Below are 19,631 nucleotides of genomic sequence, written 5' to 3' on the forward strand. Positions count from 1 at the left end.
GAGTACTATGATAAACAAATAGTAATAATAAAAGTGTGGTTATTGGAATCACATACCACAATCTACAGTAAACAGAAGTTGCAACTTATAAAAGTAAAAAAAGTGAAGATATTATGAATGAATGATAACAGATATATAATGATTGAGTAAAACATTACTTTATCTTTCACCTGTACTTGTCTAAATAGGAAGGTCTGCTGGGAGTTATGACTAAAATCCAATGTACTTTGAAGTGTCAAAGAAACACTGTAAAACAGAACCATTCTTAGTATCCTAGATTTATTACCTTATTCATTCTGTATATATGCTAGGAAAATGAAAATCATAGAGCTTACTATAAAATGCTTGTTGAATTGAATGAAATTAAATTGAATTGAACTGGAAATAGTAGTCCCACCATAAAAATAAGAGCACACTTCTAGTCTATCCCTCCAGTTGATTAATAATTTTTAAGTACATCTTGTACTTTTATTTATTTTTTATTATTATATTCTAATATGTTATATTATTATTATTATTATATTTTATTTATTTTTTAATCCATGTGGCATCCCTATGGCAGATTTCAGAGACTAAACTAGGGGACTGGTCCTACTCAAAAGATAAAAGAAGCCTAAGTGTTCCTTTCCTCCTCTGACTGGGATTATAACTCTCCCCAAAGAGCTCTTTACTCTGCCAATGCTGGGCCAGATCTAAACTTTTCCCTTAAACACTGAGGGTTTTCCTTTCTTTCTCTATAGTATATGAGCTTCTTCATATACATATACATATAGGAGGGAAGTTTTAAGTAATGTCCATTTCCCATGATTTAAAAAAAAAGGATAATTAAGAGGAGTCAAAAATAAGGGGTGGAAAAAGACTGAAAATTCCAAAGATTTCAGAAAGAAGAAATCTCAAAGGCCTTGAACATAAGCATACAGATCAATAGGAAAAGAAAAAAAATAATAGAAGGAAATATGCTCTCCAAACTTAATAAATGTGTTTAAGGAATAAATTTGCAAAATGAAGGGAAATGATCCAAAACTTAATGAGTCAGAGGACTTTATGGAAGTTGAGGAGAACATGGAAACACAACGCACTATTCTCTGAGTAGTTTAAAAGAAAATGAGAATTATAAGAACATAATTTATGTGCTATACATAAATAATGACCAGAAAGGAAAAAGTTGCATCTTCACTGGCAAACTTCACCAAAGAAACAAAAGGGAGAGCAAAACATTGCCAATGCAAATGCAAAGAAACGGATTGCAACCTACAAGAAGAGAAGCAAAAATCAAGAACATTAAAAATGTTTTTTATGCAAGCAAAGCATAAAATATCTCAAAGAATAGGATATATAATATATATATGTACATATATATATATATATATATATATGTTCAAGCTAAGGATTAGTGATTTCTGAGAAAAAAATGGCAGAATAAAAACCCTTAACATCTAAAAGAATGAGGACTATAAAGACATTACTGAAAAATTCATTTCTAGAACAGAAAAATTTGCAGAATGGGAAAATATGTAAGTATGTAGGAAGATGGGAGAAGATTGTGATCTCCACTGTTGGAGAGATTACCTACATAAATGATCTCTGAATTCAAATAACAAAAATCTAAATAATCATAAATTTAGTTTGGTTCAGTCTGACAGAAGATGGTGAATATTCAAAGCAGTGTTATAGTATAGTGGACAAAATGCTAGACTTGGTCTTCACAAATCCCATATCAGACATTCAATTGTCTATGTGATCTGGGCAAATGATTTACCCATTCTTGGCCTTATTTTCCTCATCTGTAAAACAAAGATAATAATAGCATCTATCTCATAGGGCTGGTGTGAAGATCAATGAAGTAATATGCATAAATGAAGTGGTGAAGAAAGCAGATTCAGTAGAGCATTATCAATTGTAATTATATAAATTATAAACATGAACAACTACCATAGTCCACTGGATTTAGATTATGTTGCAGGGCAATTTCTAATCTTAATTCTGGAAAACAAACAATGAAACAGACATATTTCATTCCATTCAGTTAAACAGGGAAATATTTCAGGGGCAGAATGCTGAGTATACTGAATAGATACATTCACAGCATAAATTGGTTTCACTTAACTACTTTTCTTTATTATATAAGGGAGGGTTCTGTTTGGAGGGAAGCTTGAGAATGAAAGGAATCCATAAAACTTTTAAAAAATTATAAAAGGGGGGGGGTGTAGCTAGGTGGTGTAGTGATTAGAGCACCAGCTCTGGCGCCAGGAGAACCTGAGTTCAAATCTGGCCTCAGACATTTAATAATTGCCTAGCTGTATGATCTTGGGCAAGCCATTTAACCCTATTGTCTTGCAAATAAAACATTTATTTTTAAAAAAGGGATTGAATGAGGTGATATGCAAGGTCTATTATAAATGATTTGCTATTATTCCTTATGGTCATATTCAGGAAGCAATGATATCAGGAAAATGAGATAAGATAAAATTGTATTGGATAAGGAAGAGCTATATAATGACCTTGTAGTTTTAAATTCTGATTCCTAAAAAAATTTTCTCCATTTCTGACTTTCAAGCCTCATATCTTTTCTTAATTAGCAATGATTCACAATTGACCATTGGTTTCTTTCCCTAAAAGTCACAGAGTAGCCTTGTAGTCATCCAGAAGATTTATTTTGCAAAGAACAAAAATTTCTCTGATTTTAGCATAAAATCCTTTATTGATTTTTTTTATCTTTATCCCTCATAATAAGTTTGTAAAATCTTGTGGGCTTTAAACTCTCTGCAGATGATGTTCAGATTTATGCTTCATTTTTCAGCTTCATCAACAGGAAGCTTCTTCTGAACCCTGGTAATCCTGCTTGACCTGACATCACATGTTGAATGAGTCAGAGCTCTCTCAGGTTAAATACAGCTAACACTAAAAATGTAGTATTGATTTCTGATAGTTTCTTCACTCTCTTACTTATCTTCACCCCTTAGAAGTTGGCTCAACTGATGTTACTCTTTTTTATGTTACTCTTTATTCAGTAATGTTATCTTTGTTCCTATCTCTTTTTTACCTTAATCATTATCATTTGATGAGTTCATATGTGTAAAAAAATTTTTAAAGATTTCCTTTACTAGCTATTTTGTTGCTAAAAAAAGTTTGTTCTGTTTTAGGTTCTATTCTAGCAGGCATTTATTGCAACATATAATTTTACCACAGACACTCAAATAATGGAATGTTATCCTTCCTTCAACATATTGGTCCATCTTTGTTCTGTGTGGCAAAGCTTTTTTCTTTTGCTCATTTAGCAGACATAAAATAGATGAATTGAACTTAGTGGAAGAGCATTGACATTAGAGTTAGAGGATATGGATTCAAATCTTTTTACAGTGTCTACTATTTTATTATCTTGGACAAATTACTTAACCCCAGTTTGACTTCAGTTTCCTAAATGAAGGAGTAGGACTAGATGTTATCTGAAGTTCCCTGTAGATCTAGAACTATGGTCCTGGCATCTCACTACATATGTGTAAAAAGTCAATATGTTATACTGACTAGGGTGAAGGGTGCCTTTGGAGTTAGGAACTAAGACCTGCTTTGGATACACACCAGTCATATACCACTGGGAAGGTTTCTTAATCTCAATATCCCCCCAAAATCACTCTAAAGCTATAATTTTCAGTTTTTATTTTGCATCAGTGAAGGGAATTTGCATTCCGAGAAGTCCTCATAGTAATATAATTACAGATCAAAAACTGAATGATTTATGTGTGACTCACCATTCAAGGCATCATGGTTAATAAAACAAATAGATCAGAGTCCCTGCCCTTATAGAGTTTATAATCTAATAGGGAAGTTAACTATGAATACAAGTTATAGACTAGAAAATGAATGAGTCAGAGCTCTCTTAGGTTAAATACAGCTAACATTAAAAATGTAGAGATAGGAGTAAGGGGCTTGGAAGTTTAGGACCTGGATAGCTCTTTTCTTGCTGTTGAATGGGAAATGTTTTATGGAAGATACAGCATTTGAAATGGTTCTTTAAGGCTGGTTAGCATATTATGAGAGCAGAGTATTCCAGCTATATAAAGCAACATGAACAAAGGCACAGAGATCTGGGAAAGCACGGCATTGGGTTCAGGAAGAATATGAAGTTTAGTATGATATAAGCCTGGAGACTAGTAATCTGACTAAAGAGACTGACTTTTATTTGGACAGCCTTTTGCTACCTCATAGCAAGGAAGAAAACTTATGTCAAGGACTGACTTCTTCCTTGCTTAGGGCAAAATCATAGTTTGTTTCTGGCTTTTCCCCCCCTAGCTGCACTTTGCAACTCACCATTACCTAATCTAGTATAACTAACTACTTATATCTCTCTACCCTTTATCCACTTTTCTCAACTCACTTAGGTTTCCTAGGCAGTTCCTTGTAGGTTCTCAGGTCATTTCATTATTCATTTACTTGCATTGACAAGGTGCCTAAAAATAGCAAAGTTAAAGCTTCCTTCCTGGTTTCTGTCATTTTAAGTAGCACCCTTCAAGGCAGAGAAAAGATACTCAAATGTGATCACCCTCTTCAAAAATCTCCTGATGTTTATCATTACTGAGCTTCAAGCAAAAGTTAAACTTCTAAGCTGTTCCTTAAAGAAATAGAGAGACATAAAACTTGGCAAAGTGATCTTAAATGGGTCGATGTGCTTAACCAATGGATTATATTAAGTACCCAGTGGAGTTATATCTATCCTTATCAAGGAGCTCTAAGCCAAATGGTGATGATCAAATGGCGAAAGAACAGTTTAGAGAGCTATAGTGGGGTTTTTTTTGCTTTTAGATTTTTTTCAAGGCAATGGGTTTAAGTGGCTTGCCCAAGGCCACACGGCTAGGTAATTATTAAGCGTCTGAGGTCGTATTGGAACCCAGGTACTCCTGACTCCAAGGCCGGTGCTCTATTCACTGTGCCACCTAGCCGCCCCGAGCTATAGTGTTTCTAAAAAAAAAATTAGACTATAATATATTTGTGTCTTTTCTTTATTTCTTAATAATATCGATACTTTTCCCTTTGACATCTCTGTAATGCACCAGTAACTCCCCAATACTTTAAGATTTGTAATGAAGAAGTTATGCTTCATTCTAAATTTAGTGCCCCCCCCTTTTCTGGTGAGAAGTAGGAGGTATGCTTAGTTAGGATTGGTCATTGTATGGATCAGAGTTCTGAAGTCTTTCTATACTGCTTTCCTTTTTATTGTGCTTGATCTGTGTCTCCAATTCTCATAACTCTGCTTCCTTCACTCTGAATCAGTCTATACAACTTTCCACAAGGGGCAAGATTTCTCTCTCTCTCTCTCTCTCTCTCTCTCTCTCTCTCTCTCTCTCTCTCTCTCTCTCTCTCTCTCTCTCTCTCTCCCCCTGTATATATACATGAACATACAAATATATATATATATATATATATGTATATATAAACACATATAGATATGTATCCAACTAAGACAAGCATTCCAAAAAACACTCTTCTTGCATATATGACAGGTATATACATAGACACATACATACACACATAATATATTTTTATTGTTGTTGTTCAGTTGTTTTGACTGAACTCTTTATTACTCCTTTGAGGATTTTCTTGGCAGGGCTTTGCCATCTGACAAAGAAAATTTGCCTTTCTTTCTCCAACTCATTTTATAGATGAGCAAACTGAGACAAACAGGGTTAAAAACTTGCCCAGGGTCACGTAGCTAATAAGAGTCTGATTTTAACTCAGGAAGATGAGACTCCCTAACTTCAGGCCCAGCACTCTTTCCACTGCAACACCTAGTTGCCCCTATAATATACATACACACATATATGTATACACACACCTACGTATATGAACTACTTTTTTAGGCCATTGCATTTTTCTCTCTAGCCATTTGATAGTAGAATTGACCTCAACTTTTAGTATTTGTTACAATGTGAGGAGTATAAGATCAATCTCTTTTGTAGAGAAATTTTGGAAATTTCAAGAGTTACTTGAAATAAAAATTAAAAAATACCTTCAATTCCTTGGAAATAATAAGGAAAAAGTGAGGGACATACCGGATGGGAACAAGAGGTTGCTGGCTAACCAAAAAAGAGTACTGACTAAATAATAGTGGCCTAGTTTTTAGAGGTCAAATTGACTTTATATTCTTCAGGAAACAGCAGCTGACACAGCAGATGATGAACTGACTCAGCTCAATGTGCATTTCAATTAAGTCAAAATTTTGATTGTACCTATCATAATAGATAAATGACATCAGTGGACACAATTAGGAAAACTTTCTACTAAACCCCCAATAACTAATGAAAAAATAAGAGAAAATATATCGAACCCAACTCCCATTTCCCAACTTAAGGTAATGTTTATAGCACAACTGAAAAAACACAAAGCAGGTCACTTGTCCACCCACTATTATTCTCTGTTATTTTCATGCCTAACTATATACCTGATCTACATATTCTAATAAATTGCTGCTGTAGGTTTTAAGGAAAACCCTATAATAAGAATCCTTCTCCTCCTTTCACCATCCAGTTTTAAAAGAATATTCTAACCTTTTCCCCCCTTCTCTTCATTTCGATAAGCATTTATTCAATACACCTAGTGCTGGGGATATAAAGATAAAAATAAAAACAGCTGCTTGTCCTCAAGCAGCTCACCCTCTACTAGAGGAACACAACCTTACTCAGATGACAAAATCTATACAAAGCAACTACAAGTTGGAATGAGAAGGGAGTGATAGGAGCAAGGAAGATATCAGAAAAGTCTTTGTGTAGAAAAAGACACTTCAGTTGAGCCTTAAGAGGACCTAGATATTTGGAAAGGCAGAGACATAGAGTGAGAGTATTCTAGGTATGAGTGATACTCCTGTGTAAAGTTGCAAAAGAACATCATGTACAAGGAATAGCAATTATGTCAGTTTGGTTAGTACATGGAATGTATGAGAGAATATTATATGAAATCAGTCTAAAAAATAGGGCAGAGCTCAACTTGGAAAGGTTTTAAATGTCAAATAGAGAGTTTGTGTTTTATCCTAGAGGCAACAGAAAACCAGTGAAGCTTTTTTGAACAGGAGTATGACAGTTGATTGTGTCTGACTCTTTGTGATTCCATTTAGGGTTTTCTAGGCAAAGATAAGTGGTTTGCCATTTCCTTTTCCAGCTCATTTTTCAGTTAAAAAAAAACTGAGGTAAACACGGTTTAGTGACTTGCCTAGCATCACATAGTTAATAAGTGTCCGAGGCTAAATTTGAATTTAGGAAGATGAGTCTTCCTGATGCCAGGTCCGACACTGTTCTCTGCACCATTTAGCTGGATCAGCTTCTGAAGTCTCAGAATATTATTCACTATTCTGTCTTAAGTTATTCTGGAGAAAGAAATGTCAAAACTACTCTGGTATATTTGCCAAGAAAACCCCCAAATCAGTAGGACTTGTTAACTGATTAGATATAGCATCGAGTGAGAGAAAATAGCAGAGGACTTTGAGGATTCATATCTGAGTAACTGGGAAGATAGTGTTATACTTTACAGGACAGTGCATTTATAATGCTTGGCACATAGTAGGCATTTAATAAATGTCAGTTGATTAATTGATTGATTGTTCTTCAATAGAAATAGGTTAATGAAAAATAAAATGAGGTCTCTTCTGGAGATGTAAAGTTTGAGATCTCTATGGGAACTCAAGGTTGAGATTCCCCAAAAGCAGTTGTTGAACATAGGATTGGTGCTCAGGAGAGAGAAGGTTGAATTCTATGGTGAAAATGTTCTTATTTAAAATTTAATAATCAACTCTCTGGAGAGTTGTATGAGCTGGCTCTAGCATAGAGAAACTGCACAGGATTGTAGATCCATAGTATCACAGATACTATGATAGATATTTAGTGCCAGAAGAGTCCTTAGAGATTATATAGAGAAAAATTTAATACAGTCTAAAGAGGTAATATGATTTATTTGAGATCTTAGGTAAATGACAGATTTTAGAACTGGTGCTTTCCAACTATAAATTTGCCATTCCACTGAAAAAGGGAGCTTGTTGAAAAGGACTTCATCTGACCACTGTATTCTCTACATGTCCCAGGTAACATCGTTAGAGCTTACCTAGTGCCTATCAGAGAGTTGCTGTTTTAGTGAATGTTTGTTGACATTGCCTGGGTTGGAAGTATTTTACTCCTAGGCTTTTACTCTGAAAGGGAGAACTATGGACATTCCAGGCATAGACTGTCTGCCTATGCCGAAGACAAGAAGAATCTCTCAGCTCAGGTTGTGGGAATCTTTGTCTTGGTAAACCCCCTGCAACTCAAAGATCACTGCAACTCAAAAAACAATTTTCCTTCTCTTAGGCTTCTAGGGCTCTTACAAACAAAATTGTACTTCTCAAGAATTAATATGAAGGGGATTATTTTGCAATGCACTCAATTATCTGTTAGAAGACCTGGGTTTAAAAGCCTATATGTGCCATTTATTAGCTATGTAACTCCAGAAGATTCATATAACCTCTCTGGGCCCTAGTTTTCTAAATTGCAAAATTAATCAACATGACCAAAATGATTTACATGTTTTCTTCAAGTTCTGATATCTTATAATCTAACTAGTACATATTTCATGGGAAAATAATAAGCCTTATGAGCAGTGATTACTTACTTTGATGGAGATAGTAAGGCAAGGCAGGAATAGTTGAGTTCAACTAACACTCATCTTAGTGTAGAGGAAGTTGGGTGGCACAATAGATAGGATGCTATACCAGAAATCAGGAAGACTTGAGTTCAAAGTATGCCATGGACATTTATTAGCTCTGTGACCCTGGGCAAGTCACCTAATCTCTCTCTGCCTCAGTTTCTTCCATTGAAAATGAGGATAATAACAAATAAATAATATTTATAAAATGCTTAGCAAAAAACCTTGCACATAGTAGGCACTATACAAATGATTTTTTTCTTCCTAATTTAAAACTTATTTTAAAGTTACTTTAATTATTAAAGCTTAAAACTGAACCAAGACTTTTGGAATACCTTGCATATTTAGTTTATTTATTGTCTATTTAGTTTAATATACCTGAAAATTTTTATGTATAGCTATCTTTCAGGCAATGAGAGATAAAAGTGAAATGAAAATATGAAGTCAGGGAAGATATCAGAACTGGAGATCTAGATATGCGAAAATGATTGAAATGAGAATTATATATGAGATTGCAGAGGAAGGAGAGAGAGAGAGAGAGAGAGAGAGAGAGAGAGAGAGAGAGAGAGAGAGAGAGAGAGAGAGAGAGAAGAGGATCAAGGTCAGTTTAAAGACACCCCAGGTTTAGGAGGCAGTAAGAGGAATCAGTGAAGGAGGAGCAGTAGTCAGAGATCCAGCAGTAACATACATTTATTACTAAGCAATTGATCAATAAGCATTTATTGAGAACCCATTCTGCTGCAAGCATTTTGCTAAGTACTGCCCTTGAGAATCTTTTACTAGAAGGAAACCACCTGTACACAGAAAAGTACAATAAATGTGACAGCAAAATACCTAAAAAAAGGAATAGTTAATTTCAGGAATGGGTGAGGGAGCATCAGCCCCTAGGGAGATGAAGCAAGACCTAGAACAGGAGGTGGTACTTGAGTTGAATCTTGAAGAACAAAGGATTCTAAAGGCAGAGATGGTAAGGGAGAACATTCTAGGCATGGGGGAAAGCTTTTGCAAGGGCATGGAGGAGGGAGGCAGACTTCCATATAGGGGGAAGAGAAACTAAGCTAGTTTGGCTAGAACATAGAATGTGTGAGGGAGATTTATGTGAAATCATTCTGAAAAGATGGATTATAAAGAGTTCTAAATAAGCAAAGGAAATCAGCATTTATAGTTTTCACAATGTACCAGATAGGTAGTATTTTTATACCCATTTACAGTTGAGGAAATTGAAGCAGATAGAAGTTAGGTGACTTGTCGCATAATTAGGAAATGTCTGAGTTCATATCTAAATTCAAGTCTTCCTGATTCTTGACTCAATACTCTTATCCTCTAAGCCAGCTGGTTGTCTTGGCAGCTGCTAACTAGATGACTTTGTAACCTACCCTAAAGGCGTTGGACACGGAAACTTCTTGAATAAAATTCTAACAGGGTTAGTTCTGAACTTTAGGGATATAAATTTAGCTGCTTTGTGGAGGATGATTGGCAAAGGGGGATTCTGAAAGTAGGGAGACCAATGGAGAAGTAATTAGAATATTTCAAGTCAGCAGTGATAAGCATCCAGCTTGTGGTGTTTACTACAATGCATGGAGAGAAAGCGATGGTTTAGGAGAGTGAAGCATTAAATTAGAAATTCATACCATGAACAAACAATAGCATCTTTGGTCTTTCTTTTGTCATGAAGCCCCTTATGAGCTCATAACTACTTATGTAAAGGTGTAGACCACTGGGCTATGGGGATATTTCACAGGTGTAACCATGGTTGTGAGACACAAAGCCCTATCTCTGTGAGAACCTTCAAGGGAGTCAAATGTCTATGAGATCTCTCAACAATTACAATGCTTAGATATACAAAGCACAGTTGTGGGAGGCAGTGGTAAAAAATCATACCTTTCTTCCCCCATCAATCACTGCTCTGGAACACCTGGTAAGTGATGAAAACTGACTAACACTCATCAGAGTTGGAACCTTTCCTATCTAAAAAGGGAAAGTGGATAAGCCTTTTTTTTCCTGCTGCTAATTCTTTTCAGCATATCCCATTCTGATGCCCAGTTCACCTACAAAGTTAGATTGAAACCCCCTCAAAACACCAACCCTAGAACTGGCAGTATGCAGTATGCCCCATCTCCTACCTATATGCCATCGTCTTTCATCCTTGGAATGTACTCCTCTACCTATACCTCCTAAGATCTTAAGTGAATTTAAAGATAACTACCTATGAGTCTTTTGTAAATTTATGTGGGAACTCTTTCTTTTCCTAGAGCAAACCCCAATTTATCATATTATCACTCATTTGGAGATAGATTTGTCAACAGATAAGGGAATTAGTGTGGACTTAAGAAATTAATCACCTCTTTCCATTTTAATAAAAACTTCTGATTCTAAAGAAACATCACTTTTTAAAGTTATACTCACCAACCCGTTCTTCCTCATACTTAATATTCTATTTCCTGCCTTCATGCTATTCCCTCATTCCTCATATACTCCTTTCTCACTTACATCTCTCATGATTCTTAATTTCCTTCAAGGGTCAACTCTAGTACTACCTCTTATCTGGAGACTGGGAAGAGGCTTTCCTTATTTCTTCAGTTATTAGTTCCTAAAAATACATGTCCTTTTTGTACTTTTTGATTTACATGCACATTTGCTATTTGCCTCTGGAGAATATAAACTCCTTGATACCCTTTCATATTTGTCTTTGCACCAAATAGGTGCAATACAGACTTGTCAAGTGAATGGTAAAACTGTGATTGGAATCTTTTTACTCTAATTCTTAGGCTTTCACCCTCATATGACACTGTCTTAATTATGTTTTTAAACTAGTGAAATTGTGGTATCAATAAATACTTCACTGACTATTCTCATTAGTTTAATGTTTTAATTTGGATTTTGACATACAGTTTCTATTTTAGTCCAGAGTAATGTTGCTTAGACAATTCTATCAGGCACCTATTAAATTCTTGATGATAATGGTGGATCAAGAATAATTCATTTCCTATAAAATGAGAGATTTGAGCTGGATAATGGCAGAGATTTCCTTCAGCTTAAACCTAAGATCCTATGATCCCAGTCATCTCCTTAAAAAGCATCTTCCTCTACTACTGAATTAAGAATAGAAATGTTATACAGTTCTCCCTTCCCACAAGTGACTTGAGTACCAGTTTTCATTTGCAATATAACATAAAGTCTCTAAAAAACAATGAAATTCAAGATGCCACAGTAAATTCTTTCAGTTAAAATACAAACAAGCCTAGGGATAACTGCCAACGTTTCCCAAAAGGGGTTCTTGAAAGGTGACTAAATGGGCTGGCTAGGTGGCGCAGTGGATAAAGCACCGGCCCTGGAGTCAGGAGTACCTGGGTTCAAATTCAGCCTCAGACACTTAATAATTACCTAGTTGTGTGGCCTTGGGAAAGCCACTTAACCCCATTTGCCTTGCAAAAAAAAGAAAGGTGACTAAATACAAGAAATCTCAGTTCTCATGTGATGCCTCTAAACAAATGACTTGAGACCATGTATGGAAGCTTAGACTCAAAGTGTCTTTAAGGTTTATAGTCACAGCCCCATTCACCCCAGAATGGGCACAGATTAAAAACCTACAGTTGCGGGGGCAGAGCCAAGATGGCGACATGAAGTGATCAAGTCTTAGGAGCTCTCTGATAAAAACTCATAAACTAAGGACTCTAACTAAACTTAGGAGAGACAGAACCCACAAAGGGACCCAGTGAGGCAGTTCTCCTACTGAAGGTAACCTGGAAAAGAGCAGAAAGGCTCTGTTCCCTGGGGCCGGAGGGGCGGCCCACCAGAGGGGTGGCCCTCCAGAGCCAAAGAACTTCAGCCTCCTGGAGGCAGCCCCAGGGCATTGGGAGCCTCAGCTCACAGAAGCGGGGGAGTCTCCTGAGCTGCACCCCAGGGAGCACCTGCACTGAGTGGGGGAACAGCGGGGGACCTCTGCCAGAGCACTTGGAGCCCAGCCCTCAGGGCACACAGCAAGCAGCATGGTCTTTCCCCAGCCCTGATCCAGGAAACAGAAGCAGGCAGAGCTGGTAAGCAGGAGCCCCCAGGGCATGAGCCCATTGAGCTGAGGGAGGGGAGTGAAGAGAGACTGCAGAGCTCTATCCTCTGCCCCTGGAACAGGACTCTGGGGCTCTGACCACAAGCAGGGCCCCCCCACCTCAGCCCTGTGGCAGAGGGGGGCACATATGGTCATTCACAGACCAGGAGGGAGGACAGAACCTCACACACTGAGACCCTTGCGGGAGTGTCCCAAAAGCTCAGGAAGCACCCCCAAAAAACAGGCTTAGGCTGGGAAAATGAACAAACAAAGAAACAAGAGGAAGACCATTGAGAAATATTTTGCACATGAGCCTAAGAAGGATCAAAACACTCAGTCTGAAGATGAGGAAGCACAAGCTCCTGCATCTAAAGACTCCAAGAAAAACAGAAATTGGGCTCAGGCTATGATAGAGCTCAAAAAAGACTTTGAAAATCAAATGAGGGAGTTAGAAGAAAAACTGGGAAAAGAAAGGAGAGAGATGAAGGGAAAACATGAAATTGAAGTCAGCAGCTTAGTCAAGTAAATCCAAAAAAAATGCTGAAGAAAATAGCATGCTAAAAAACAGCTTAGGTCAAATGGATAAAACAGTTCACAAAGTTATTGAGGAGAAGAATGCTTTAAAAAGCAAAATTGGACAGATGGAAAAAAAGATAAGAAAACTCTCTGAAGAGAATAAATCCTTCAGACAAAGAATAGAATTCAGGGATATTGATGAATTTACCAGAAATCAGAAATCAATACTTCAAAACCAAAAAAATGAAAAATTAGAAGAAAATGTGAAATATCTCATTGAAAAAGCAACTGATATGGAAAACAGACTTAGGAAAGATAATTTGAAAATTATTGGAATACCTGAAAGTCATGATCAGGAAAAGAGCCTTGACATCATTTTCAAAGAATTAGTACAGGAAAATTGCCCTGATATTCTAGAAGCAGAGGGCAAAATAGAAATGGAGAGAATCCACCGATCCCCCCGAGAAAGAGATCCCCAAAAACCAACCCACAGGAATATTATAGCCAAGTTCCAGAACTCCCAAGTCAAAGAGAAAATATTACAAGCAGCCAGAAGGACACAGTACAAATATCGTGGAGCTGCAGTCAGGATCACACAGGACTTAGCAGCAACTACATTAGAAGCTCGTAGGGCTTGGAATACAATATACCGGAAGGCAAAAGAGCTTAGAATGCAGCCAAGAATGAACTACCCAGCAAGGCTGAATGTCCTCTTCCAGGGAAAAAGATGGACTTTCAATGAACCAGGGGAATTTCAAAGGTTCCTTTTGGAATGGCCAGAGCTGAACAGAAGGTTTGATCTTCAGATACAGGACTCAGGTGGATCATGGAGATTGGAGGAGAGGGGGGAAAATATGAGGGACTTAATGAGGATGAACTGCATGTATAGAAAAATGATACTGATAATATTCATATGAACCATCTCAGTTAATAGAGCAGGTAGAGGGAGCTTTTATAGTTGAAGCACAAGAGAAAGCTGAATTTGAAGATAAAATATGGTGTAAAAATGGAGTCAATAAGAAAAAAAGGGAAATGGAATGGGAGAAAGAAAAAGGAGAGGGGGAATAGTCCAAGCTATTTCACATAATAAGATTTTTTTTATTACAATGAGCTATTGCAATGATATGGAAGGGGGGAGGCAAGGGGGAATAAGGCAACCTTTGCTCTCATCAGAGATGGCTAGGAGAGGAAACAGCAAATATACTCAATGGGGTATAGACATCTGGAGTAAGAAGGAGAGGGGGGAGCAGGGGGAAGGGGTGGGGATGTGAATAAAGGAGGAGAGGATGGACCATGGGGGGGACAGTGGTCAGATATAACACATTTTCTTTTTTTACTTCTTGCAAGGGGCTGGGTTTGGATGGCCTGCCCAGGACCATAGGGTCAGGTGGATTCTGGGCCTAAGGGGTGGTAGGGGGGACTCGAGGTCTCTTGGCCCCAGGACCAGGGAATCTGTCTGCGGCGCCACTCAGCAACCCTACAGCAGAGTCAGAGTGAAAGGAGAGAGAAAACATAGTACATGGTAGTGGAGAAATAAGAAAGGAGGGAGTTGCAATCAGCAATGGCAACGTTGGAAAAATATGGAAGTAACTTTTGTGATGGACTTATCATAAAGAATGTGATCCACTCATGACAGAGTTGATGGTGTTGAAACAAAGACTGAAACACATTTTTTGTTATTATTATTTGGGGGAAGGTGCAGGGCAAGTGGGGCTGGGTGGCCTGCCTGTGGCCACATAGCAGGGTGATCATTGGGTGTCTGGGGCCGGATTTAAACCCAGGTGCTCCTGGCTCAAGGGCCAATGCTCTGTCTGCCACCCAGCCACCCCTACTATTATTACTATTTTATTTTATTTTGGGTCTTTTTTTTTTCTTCTTTTTGGTTTTTGCAGGGCAGTGGGGATCAGGTGGCTTGCATGTCACATGGCTGGGTGATTATTGAGTTTACGAGGCTGGATATGGACTCGGGTGCTCGTGGCTCCAGGGCTGGTGCTTCGTCCATTGCACCACCTGGCCATAACTACAATTATTACTATTATTTTTTTTATTTTAATTTTTTTCTCCCCCCTTTACATTTTTGCCCAAGCAAGTCTATCTATATTCATGGGGGAAGGGGTATTTTGTTTATTTGTAAACAAGTATATTTTATTAATGTAAAGAAAAACATTTGTACAAAATGAGAATAAAAAATAAATTAAAAAAACCCTACAGTTCCACTGTCTGTTGGCAGCTGAATAAAAAAATGGAGTTCATTTCTCCCACTGTGCTAAGGTCATGCAAGACATAAAAATAACTAATTTAGGGCAAAGTCTAGAAGTAAAATTCAGTTTGATTTTATCATTAGCAACTACAAAAATTGCATTATAAACTGTAATTTAGCAGGGAAATGAGTACTGAGTCCCAGCCTAGAGAGTGGAAAGATCTAATTTCCAAAATGGGAGATATGATATGGGGATCTGCCAAGTGCCTCAGTGCTTGGTACTTTCCTGCTGAGCCTGCTGAACTGGCTCATCTTCATCAGTCAGTTTGTTATCTTGCAGACTCCCCATAGCCTTCTGCATTGATTTCTAACTTCTCCCCAACTTGAAAATCATTCCCTCTTCTCGGAGTACATCTTTCAGAGAAGCACAGATTTAGAAGGACCTGTGAAAGGTCATGTCATCCATTCCTCTTTCTTTATAGAGGACATTGCTGCAAATACCACCTCAACCTGACCCCTTATCTCAGACATACATCTTTTTTTGCCATCCCAGGGGTCCTTCACTCCTTACCAGACTTTCTTTTATTTATCTTTCTAGATACTTCTTTGCTTAGCATCAAATGGCCCTTACAGGTTCTCTTGGTTCTGACAATGTACTTTCCATATATGCTGTGACCCTCTGTCCTATTCTCCCAGATAAGTATGCTACCTTATGGTGGGTACAAAAGTACATGAAACATGATGGGGACAAGACAAGAATTCTAGAAACACCTATAGGTAAAGAGATAAGGTATGGGCTAATTAACCAGAGGTAGTGTATTTGTTTTTATATTGCCTCTAGCACCATTGAAGAGTAATATGTATTAGGTACTTCATAAATGTTTATTTAGGAAAATAGTTGAGAAAATAAATAGAAAATAATGTGACAGCATTAAAGCTTAGTGCTCAGTCAATGGCCCAATGTAACCCCTGAGTGATCCCAGTTCATCCTTGTACTGTGGGTATTGATAGGGGTTGTGCCTAAACAGAGGTTTGCATTTTTTAAATTTTATTATGTGCAAACTTTTGACTTAAAACAAATTAAGGCAATCTTCATATTATTCATTGATTGCATTTTATATTCATGATGTCTTTTTTTTGTAACCCATTGCTATCTAATATAATTATTTTCAAACTAAAATATAGCCTATTTCTTAACCAGTCATTCAAGACCTTTTTTTTGCAAGGCAATGGGGTTAAGGGGTTTGCCCAAGGCCACAGGGCTAAGCCAGATTTGTACTCAGGTACTCCTGATTCCAGGGCCAGAGTTCTTATCCACTGCACCACCTAGGTGCCCCATTCAAGACCTCCTTAAGGATAACTTCAAAGTATTTTTCCAATCTCATCTCTGAGATTGTTCTAGGGTTACTTTAGTCATTTGATTGTTCACTATACCTTTCTCCCATAATATCCCAACTAGATAGGTAGCTACCAATATTGGAGAATCTTGAAGTGTTCCTTCCTTCCCTTCCTTCCTTCCTTCCTTCCTTCCTTCCTTCCTTCCTTCCTTCCTTCCTTCCTTCCTTCCTTCCTTCCTCCCTCCCTCCCTCCCTCCCTCCCCTCCCTCCTTCCTTCCTTCCTTCCTTCCTTCCTTCCTTCCTTCCTTCCTTCCTTCCTTCCCTCCCTCCCTCCCTCCCTCCCTCCCTCCCTCCTTCCTTCCTTCCTTGGCTGCAGAGTGTGAAGGGAGTAATAAGAAATGAGTTGGAAAAAGGTGTGAGTCGTATTGTGAAGGGCTTTAAATGCTACAAAGAGTTCATAGGTTTTTATAAAGGCAAAACAATCACTGAAAGCTTTTGAGTAGAGTGACATGGTGAGAAAGATTCTTGTGATTGCTATGTAGAGGATAGACTGTAGAGGGGAAAGACTGGAAACAGGGAAGCCAAGTAAAAGGTTATTACAATAGTTAAGATAATGAAGGCCTGAACTTAAGTAGCTGTTATATGACCAGAAATGAAGGTACTAAAGTGAGAGGTACTATTGAGCTTAAATCAACTCTTTGTGTCTTTCTTTCACTCTGTTTCTCTCTGTTTCTCTCTGTTTCTCTCTCTCTCTCTCTCTCTCTCTCTCTCTCTCTCTCTCTCTCTCTCTCTCTCTCTCTCATTACCATGCTCTTCTTCAAAACTGATAAATTCTCTCTTTGTTTCCTAATACCAGGTATTGCATATTCTCATACTGTGGGCAGGAATGGCCTCAGGTTGCTCAATACCCTTTATACTAATGTACTAATGCTAAGTAAGACATTTCTTCCCCACCCAGTCTCAGTCTCTTATTTGTCTTCTCTCTACTAACATTTACCTTATTATATTTCCTCAAAGCTTTGATTTCTAATAGGTGACAACTAATTTATCTGATAAATTAATCCTACTAATAGGACTGATTTAATATTTTCCCCAGGGAATCTCTGTGCACTTTATGGAGAGAATACTTTGGGAATTACTCTAATGAAGGAAATATCAAGCCTATAATAGATAGGGGGATGGATGAGGGGTTATGATGAGCCTCTCCATCATACTAATCACAGACATGCCTTGCCCTACACACAAGATCAGGAGACAGTAAGCAGCCCACTACCTCTGTTGTATTTTCTTCTGCCCCTTCAAAAATTATAATCTCTTAGAAGAAAAACACATCTGGCAGAATAAAATAGCTACATATCAACTCTTTTTGTAGTGGCAAAGAACTGGAAACTGAAGGGATGTTTAGCAATTGAGAAACAGCTGAACAGGTTGTGGTGTATGATAGTAATGGAATATTACTATGTCATAAATGATAATCAAATTGATTTCAGAAAATCCTGGAAAGACTTATATGAACTGATGAAAAATGAAGTGAGCAGAATCTGGAGAATACTGTACTCAGAAACAGCAACACTTGATGAAAATCAACTGAATGATTAAGCTATTCCCCACAATACAATGTTACAAGACAATCTAATGAATTTGTGATGAAAATGCTCTCCATCTCTAGAGGAAGAATTGATGGAGTCTGAATACAAATCAAAGCATACTATTTTTCACTTTCTGTATTTTTTTCATGTTTTTTCTTTGGTTCTGTGAATTCTTTTACAACATGCCTATATAGTATTATGGTTTGCATGATTGAACAGGCAGCTAAGTGATGAAGAGGATAGAGATCAACCTTGGAGTCAGGAAGACCTGGGTTCAAATCTGACTGTAGACACTTACTGTGTGACCTTGGGTGAGTTACTTAACCTCTATTGCTTCATATCCAGGGCCATCTGCAGTCATCCTAATCCATATCTGGCCACTGGACCCACATGATGCCAGAGGAGAAAATGAGGTTGGTGACTTTGTACAGCAAGCCTCACTCAAATCCAATTCATTGCTTGTCATGGCATCACCCCCCTGTTGTAATGGTCTTTTTCAAGAAGGATAAACATCATCAATATAGTAATATGTAAAAACTTTTTCAAATTTCTTACTGTCTCAGGGAGAGGGGTGGTGAGTAAGAGAGAAAATTTGGAACTCAAAATTTATTAAAAAAATAAATGATAAAAATTGTCTTTGCATATAAATTGGGGAAAGGAAAAAATATTTTTTAAAAGCCTCTCTCATCTATTTCCAGTAGCCAGGTTGATAACCAGAAGCTGTACCTGGGAGTGGAATTGTGCAGCTAAATGTGTAGAACAGTTTTCTAGACCATCTGTGGCTGGAGTTTACCTGCCCATCCCTTTATTCCAAGTGGACTGTGAAGCTAATGTAGGAGACAGAGTCCAGTGCACAATTAATAAATGGCAGATTTACTTCTTTACCTTTTATCCCATCAGTGCTTCCAGAGGAGACTGAATAGGTAAAGAAGAAATGAATTTTTGTCTTGTTTCTTTGACTTCTCTCTCTCTCTCTCTCTCTCTCTCTCTCTCTCTCTCTCTCTCTCTCTCTCTCTACCTTGATCTCACATCCTTTTGTCTGAAATCAATCTCACCTGTTATAAGAATTTAGTGATGTCTTTTAAAAAGTTTTTAAAAGGCAAAAGTTAAACAAAAACCTCAGGAAGGGAGTGGGTGAGAATTAAGAACTCTTAATCCCCCTTTCTTGGGAGAGTACAGGGACAGATTGAGGCCCAAAACTTAACATATAGGCATGAGTATTGAGCAGAATATGAAGTTTGTGGAACAACTATAGGAGAGTGTTTAAATGGACTTCACAGATT

The 19,631-nt window shown here is 37.6% G+C and overlaps 2 long non-coding RNA genes across 2 annotated transcripts in view; one reads left to right on the plus strand and one right to left on the minus strand.

Annotated features, from left to right (window-relative positions):
• The window catches only part of LOC141487794 (uncharacterized), a 125,529-nt gene that overhangs the window by 87,484 nt on the left and 18,414 nt on the right, over nt 1-19,631 (minus strand). The gene's annotated exons all lie outside the window — the stretch shown is intronic.
• On the plus strand, nt 10,036-18,539 carry LOC141489837 (uncharacterized). Its single transcript, XR_012469001.1, has 3 exons — nt 10,036-10,579; nt 16,021-16,212; nt 18,250-18,539. It is a non-coding gene; the product is annotated as an uncharacterized LOC141489837 (long non-coding RNA).

Source organism: Macrotis lagotis, chromosome 5, assembly GCF_037893015.1.
Source record: "Macrotis lagotis isolate mMagLag1 chromosome 5, bilby.v1.9.chrom.fasta, whole genome shotgun sequence".
Lineage (NCBI taxonomy): Eukaryota > Metazoa > Chordata > Mammalia > Peramelemorphia > Peramelidae > Macrotis > Macrotis lagotis.